This window comes from Suricata suricatta, chromosome 1 (genome assembly GCF_006229205.1).
Source record: "Suricata suricatta isolate VVHF042 chromosome 1, meerkat_22Aug2017_6uvM2_HiC, whole genome shotgun sequence".
Lineage (NCBI taxonomy): Eukaryota > Metazoa > Chordata > Mammalia > Carnivora > Herpestidae > Suricata > Suricata suricatta.
Window position 1 is genome coordinate 130973198 of NC_043700.1, and position 7357 is coordinate 130980554.

Genomic DNA, 7357 nt, shown 5'->3' on the forward strand with positions numbered 1-7357 from the left:
CCGTGATTGGCCCGCGCCTGCGGGGCGGGGCGGGGCTGGCGGCGGGAGGCGGGCTCAGCGAAGGGGGTGTGCGCCGCGGCTGAGGCCGTAGTTTCAGTATAAACAAGGCACCCGACTGGTCGGGCGGATTTTTTTTTCCTTCGCGCGCGCTTTAGCTCCCTTTTCTTTGGCCGCGCTTGTGGGCGTGCGGCAAACAGCCGGGAAGCCGAGGACCCGAGGTCCATCTGCAGGTGGGTTGTTCCCTGGCCAGGCAGTTCTCCCGGACGGACCTGAGCTCGGCAGCGGGGACGCGCGGCCGTGCGGTCCGCTGCTCTGTCCCAGGCGGCCCCGGAGCTGCGCTCCGAGCGAGGCCGGCTCGCAGGCGCCCCGGCAGCCCGGTGCGCTTCGAGAGGCGGGAGAATTGGGGCGACCAAACGCTCTCTGGCACAAAGAGCCTGGCGAAAGCTAGAAACCGAGGGAGTGTCCTGCCTGGCCTCTGAGGGCGCCTGGGTGCCCCGGGAGCCGACCCGGTGCCAACAGGTGCGGGGCCGAGCCGCTGGGGCGCAGGCTGGGCAAGCTTGGGTTTTGCTTTGCGTCGCTCACCCCGGTCCCGAAGCCAGGCCTTTTCTTTGACATGTTGGTAGTTTTTTGAGGATTTGTCTGAGTTCTAGTCGCGTTCATCCTTTCTTCATTCTCTCCTCCTTTCCTATGCACTGCTAGGTTGTTTCCTTCTACTTCTTGGCTGGTTTTCGTGCGTGTTGGGGGTGGGGTGGGGGAGATTGTTTATTTTTGGTGTCGGTGCCCTATAATCTAAGGTCTGATTCTTAGAAAGGGGCAGGGAGCAGATGTCATGTGCTCGCCACTGACGAGGTGATATTTGTTCATCCTTCCGTTCACCTGGCGAATTTGGAGCACACCGAGGCTCTGGGCACTTGCCCGAGCTCAGGTGAGTCGCCTCGAGACACCTGGCTAGGTTGTAATGACATGAGCCAAAGTCCCTAGGAGCCTTGTGGCAGCTGGCATAAAAGAGGCTCCACTTTCAAGGGGAACCCTGGGGACAGCTTCAGAGCTGTAAAAGAGAAAAGGTGGAAAAAGAGGGGCTGGTATGTGCACACCTGTGTGTGTGTGTGTGTGTGTGTGTGTGTGTGTGTGTGTGTGTGTCTGTCTGTGTCTGTCTGCGTACCACTTGAGTATTGCTTCATACCTTACCCCAACCAGATTGACGCAATTCAGGGAAAAGCACGTCTCCTGGCAGTGTGGAGGGTGGCACAAGTGGGGTAAATAGCAGGAGGAGATCCCTGGGCAGCGACCTTCTATTCAGAGTGTGGATGTGCCCGTCTTCGCCAGTGACCTCGGTGGGTCCAGTGTGTGTAGATGAATATGCACACAAATTTGTGTGTGTGTTTGGGCCGAATGCGTCTCCAAGGAGTCCTTCGTCAGCAGCACCATGTGACCGCGGTCAGGAACTGCTGGTGTGCGTGTAGATCTATATTTAGCCCTGGATGATCTCCAATGGCCGAGGGAGGGTCTCAGAACTGGGTGCATAAAGGGGAAGAGTCTAGGGCTCAGGGTGTTGCACTCTTGAATAATGTCTGGTACAGTCACACTCAGATGGGGTGAATATTTATTCTTTCCTCCTGAAAACAGTAGCCAGAGCTTGGCATGTGATAGCTATGTCTCAATTTAAAACCCAGTTGGACCTCTGTGATAAAACCTATACTAAGAAACAAGAAGGTTACAATTAACCAGAGTGCAAGCGTGGTTGGACATTTGGGAAGGAATACCACTGGTCAGGTGAGGTATGAGGCAAATGTAGAATTGATTTGCAAAAAGAAATAAAAGTAAAAAATCTTGGCTGTTGAGATTTTGGTAACAATAAAAGAATGGCAGCTTGATAGGTCCTATCATTAATGGTTATTTTATTTGGAGTGGGTGGTGGGAAATTGGTTGGGCCAGTGAGGACTCTGGGGTACTTTTGACAGAGATCAGGGTTCACAAGCATTGCTATATTATTCCTTTCAAGTAGACATTTTCTGGCAAAGATGAGAAGATCAGCTACTGATTAGTAAGTTTCTTGTTGGCACCATGTATCGGTCAGTCCTTTGTTTTCCTGTAGGTGGTAACACTGCTGGCTACTGAGCACACTGGCCTCGCACATTCCAATTCTCTAATGGAGTGCTACATCCTTAGAATTTCTTTCTCCCATGGATCATTTTTAGTCTTGCTCCATTTTATGTGCTCCCCAAAACATTTTCTCCAGTATTACCATCCCTAACACCTGGAATAACAGTGTCTTTTGGAAGAGAAAATCACTGGAAAGCATTTACATTTATTGTCTCTTTTTCCCCTAGTTTAGCATCTAATCTAATGTACTCTTAGGGACACATTACCTAATGTTTCTAAATATGTATTGTTTCTCACAATACATATTCCTTATATTACTGGTAGCATTACATTCTTGCAATCTAAAACTAATCACTGGGTGAGTTTCTGTTCTAGGTAAGGTACCTAATTATGGCACATTAAATGATAGAATCAACATTATCAATCTCTAAAGGCTACCTGGAAGAAGCGGACTTTGGAGAAGCAGTTTGGATGGCTCCGGAGAGTCTCCCCTGAGACAGGAGATGGGGAAGAGGGCATTAGGAGAAGAATTTGGAATTCCTGAAGCAGGGATTGAGAATCTTGATTCTGATGCCACACATAATAAATGGAGACGACATTATCATGTATTGTGAAGTCTTAAAGAGACAAGTTGTACTATTGAAAATACCGCTTAATGTTTATGGCATTTTTTGTGGTTAGTGGTTGAATTCAGGTATTGCCTCCCCACCCCCTTATAGTATTTTCTAGAAATACTGCTGTTCTGTTTTGGTTCTCCAATGAAACCTACCAAAAAAAAAAATCCCTTGATTATCTTAAAATGACAGATATTGTAGCCCAGTGCTGTGGGCAGATGTCTGCTCTGGGAGGAGGGAGGTGGGTTCTGTCTGACCTGGAGACAGACCTCGCGAGTCGTTTGTTCTCTCCCACCTACAGTATCTGCAGCGTTGATGGGGTGTTGAGCTGGACGATTTGTAAGTGTCTTTTAGTTCTCTGACAGTGGATTTACTTTGCTGTACTATCACTTCATGCATTTGCACTCTAAGTGGGTGGAAGATGGAGAATAAAGTGTCTGCACATAAATGTTCAGCTACTTTCCGGGTGTATGAAAATGAAGAGAAGAGAGTGAGGTTTCTTTATTGAAAACCACTATGTGGAGATGTAATATTTTCTTGACCTGCTTTTCCCTCCCTATAAGTGTATTAAAAAATACTAATCATCAAAAAAGTTGAGTTTGAATTTTTTAAAAGTTTATTGTCAAGTGTTAACATTAGGCAATTTTTAACCAGTTTTTGACCAGTCAGTTTTTCTTAGGTTAATATATTTACTTATCATTCTTATGTTTTTTATTTTTATAATATATTTATTATTTCATTTCAAGGTATGTCTATATCTAGAAGTCATTCATTTGATTCAAATTTTTATTAGTAGGCCCTGGCATGAAAGCCAGTTCACACAGGGAAAGTACAAATTAACCTTGTAAGGAAAGAAAACACTTTGCAGACTGTCCCTATTTTTCTATTTATCAAAAAGAGAAGGGATATGCATAGTTTTTCAAGAACTTGCAGCCCTAAGATTAAATTATCCCAGGAATCGTGTTTCATAATAAAATGTAAATAGAAGATTCTGCTTGCTTACTAAGTGTCCTCACTAAGTATCAAGTCATTTTCCTGCTGAAATGAACCGGGTTTAGAAGAATCGACCCCTGTAGTAAAGGATGCTCTCCACGTGATGCTCTAATTTGGCTTGAGAGCTTAGGGTATAAATGACGATTCAACAGCTTCTATCTGTGCCGTCCAGTCTGGCAGGCAACAGCCACATGGGGATATTTAAACTAAAGTTTAATTAAATTAAACAGAATTCAAACTTTAGTTTCTTAGTTACACTAGCCACATTTGACATACATAGTAGCTAACTTATGGCTAATGGCTACTAGATTGGATAGTGTAGAAGAGGAACATTTCCAGTATCCAAGCAGGTTCTTTTTGGCAGCATGTAATTAGATAGTGATGATTTTGATTATCCAGAAGATGGCTTATTACCCCTCTGGGAAAATGAAATAATTAATTCTCATCAGAGAGAGGCACCTAAGACCTGGGAAATAAGACTGACTGGCTTTTTCAGCCAGTATTTTCAACTGTACAGCATGAACAATGCCACTTTCCTTAAGTTCAATAATATGCCAAGATGACAAACACCAATTTCTTAGTTTTTATTTCACCCAGAACTCCAGCTGCCCGTTTACTTTTCTAAACCAGCACCCACCCTCACCACTGGAAAGCACCGATTTTTACAAAGACCAGGAACGTGGCGCCATCTACTGGTAAGATCAGGAACTACATGGAAGTTGCGGATGATTCGAAACAAAGCTAGAGAGTATCAACATGTTCTGTGATCTGTGCCCGCACGGTAAAGATTCACCTTGTAGAAAAGCTCTAAGTGACTCTCCAGGCCCATTTAGAGTTTCCATGTAGTGAAATATCATTTTGTGCTTTAATAAGCTGTTACCAAGACATCCCCAAGACAAAAGACCACGACTTTTGCTTCGATCTCCTTCCAAGGAAACCAAAGACAGTCAGTATTTGAGTTACAGCTCTCTTCCTCCATCAGTTAGGAATTAGTTAAGATTTCTTAAGGATAAATCAAGGAAAATTAAAATTCTTTTTTTTATAGGAAGCCTATAACAAAATAAGTAAATACCACCAATTTCATCATTATGGAGAGGAATAAGACCTTCTTTAATTAAAAATACTGGCTCCCCCGTTGGTTATAAAGTTTACTGAGCATTTGGGGCTCAGTTCCAAAGAATGTGCCTGTCTGGGAGCGAGTCGCTTTTTGTTCACATGCCAGAGAAGTGAGCTGATTCTGAGTTGGTTACTCTGCGTTGTTTGCTCTCTGAGCAACCATGCCTCTTCTCTCAAGGAGGTCAGAATTGTATCATTTCTACAGTTTACGTCTATGTTGCTAGAAATCTCTAGCTTTAGGACTCCCACCAGCTAGGAAAGATGTGAGAGGATAATCTTCCAGACATTTTCAAGCTCAAAATAAGCCACATTTTAGATCGTGTCAGAAACGTGACTTTTACTTTCACCTGGACTTAAAAGCATATTTAGCTACACTCTGTGAGCATGCGGTCAGTCCTTGTGTCCTAAGATCCAGAAGTGACAAAAGGAGGCTAGAAGTACTGGAGGAAAACAGCTCCGGTAAAGCTGAAATACGTGAACGCCTTCTTCTCCTGCAGCTTGCTGGATCCTCAAATGAAAAAGGAAGAAGGCGCATCTCACCCAAGTGCAAAGTTCCTTTGGAATCTAGATGGGAATTGGGAAACCGGTAATTCCAGGATATTAAATTAAGCCTCTCCTCACTAAACAAATACACTTTCAAAGTTCAGCTGTGATAGGGAGGTTTTTCAATGGGTTTGCTTGCTTGCTTTTTAATCGGGACACATGCCCAGCATTTAAACACTAAAAGATAGTGATCAATATAAAGGCATTGGATTTGTTCAATATTTCACCAAAGTACTCTCTGATGAAATATGGATTCAAAGCCCTTTATGCCTTTTTTTTTTTTTGAGTCCTACATTTTCTAACTCATTCTCTGAAGTGTACCAGAAATGCTGACTTGAGATTCTGGTAGAGATTTACCAAGCATCTACAGCAGATGTTGAATGATCGGATAGCTTTTGATTTAGGTCCCACACCCATCTTTTCCTCAACTCCTTTTCCAATTTGAATTGTCACCTGAAACCACCTTATCCTGGTGCACCTGCCTCGTCATAAATAACATTGTGCAAAAGCAGTCGCTAATTCAAGCACAGTCTACTGTTTGGAAAAAGGCAGCTTTTCATCTGGTGCTTTCGTTGGTTTGAAATCATTAGGCATGCCTTTCAAAGCCATTCATCCCTTAAATCACCCAGAACTTGCCTCCTAGCTTCTGGATCAATGGCAGCCTGAACTTTTTCAGCGTCCTTCCAAGAACATGATCTATCTTCGTGACTGAATTAGCTCCCCCTGTAACATATCTTGCCTGTCAACCAACTTTTCAGCCTACCAAGTTAATTTTAAGAGGGACCATTCATCTTGTATACCTGAGTTGGATATATCCTGTACTTTCCTTTGGGAAGTTTTCCAACAGAACTTGTAGTCTGTATGCTAATTTTCATGGCTCTGAGCTTTCTTTTAGCCCAGTTCGTTGTTTTAAAACCCCAAGTCTGGGGCACCTGGGTGGCTCAGCCGGTTGAGCGTCCAACTTCGGCTCAGGTCATGATCTCGTGGTTTGTGGGTTCGAGCCCTGCATCGGGTTCTGTCCTGACACCTCGGAGCCTGGAGCCTGCTTTGGATTCTGTATCTCCCTCTCTCTCTGCCCCTCCCCCACTCATGGAGTGTCTCTCTCTGTCTCAAAAATAAGTATTAAACATTAAAAAAAAAACCCTTTTTTTAAACCAAAATCTGTTTCCTATTGTCTCATGGCATCTTTTCCCACCCCAAGGTGCCATCGCAATTTAGGAGAACGAAAATACCTGCTTAAATCTCTCTACCCGTGCCTGGAGAAGTATCATTTTAAAATTCTCTTTAACTTCATTTGAGTGGTACTATCTGCAAATACAAGTATTCCTTGATATCTAAGGAGCAAGGCTTGAATATGCTAGACCAAGGTTCCCTTCAGAGCCAGCATGTTCTTTGAAGACGATTAGATCAATTATATCTGGGCTCTGTGCGGGCCTGCACGTGTGCTTGCTAACCTGGGGTCTGAACTCCCTGAAAGTATATGCAAACTTGTAGGGATATTTCCCTGAGGGCAGGGTGGGGAAAGGTTTGTGATCTCCCAAGAAAGCGAAGAGCCACCGGCCACACAGAGTGTATTTTGAGTTTCCAGGAAAAGATTTACACATGAAACTTTGTGAGACTGCTTATGGGATGTACCGATCCTCTGCCTTATCTTTCTGCTAGTGATTCGAATACAGTCAGCAGTTCTTTCAAGTATTCCATATAAATCTTTTCTCAAAGGAATTAACTATTTCGAAGTGTGACTTAATAGTAAAGTAATGCCAGTATTTACCTTAACGCTGTTACACATTCTGACTTGGGGGAAGTCAGTTTTTCCTAAACGAAAGTTTTGGCTACCCAGTCCCCACAGTTAGGGAGGTGTGTTGGATTGGGCGGAGTCTGTGCTAAGGAAGGGAGGTAGACAGTGGAGATGCTGGTTTTGCGATCATGTTGGAAAGGGTTAGAGGACAGTAAATTGAGAGTGTTCGGGACCCCAGGAAGAGAGAATA

The 7357-nt window shown here is 44.0% G+C and overlaps 1 protein-coding gene across 1 annotated transcript in view; it reads left to right on the top strand.

The window, feature by feature from the left end:
* Positions 1-106: 106 nt before the first annotated feature.
* Positions 107-7357, top strand: part of RASGEF1B (RasGEF domain family member 1B) — a 36291-nt gene continuing 29040 nt past the window's right edge. The window contains exon 1 of the mRNA XM_029944290.1: positions 107-230. The gene's annotated coding sequence lies outside the window, so the exon portion shown is untranslated. The remainder of the gene's footprint in view (positions 231-7357) is intronic.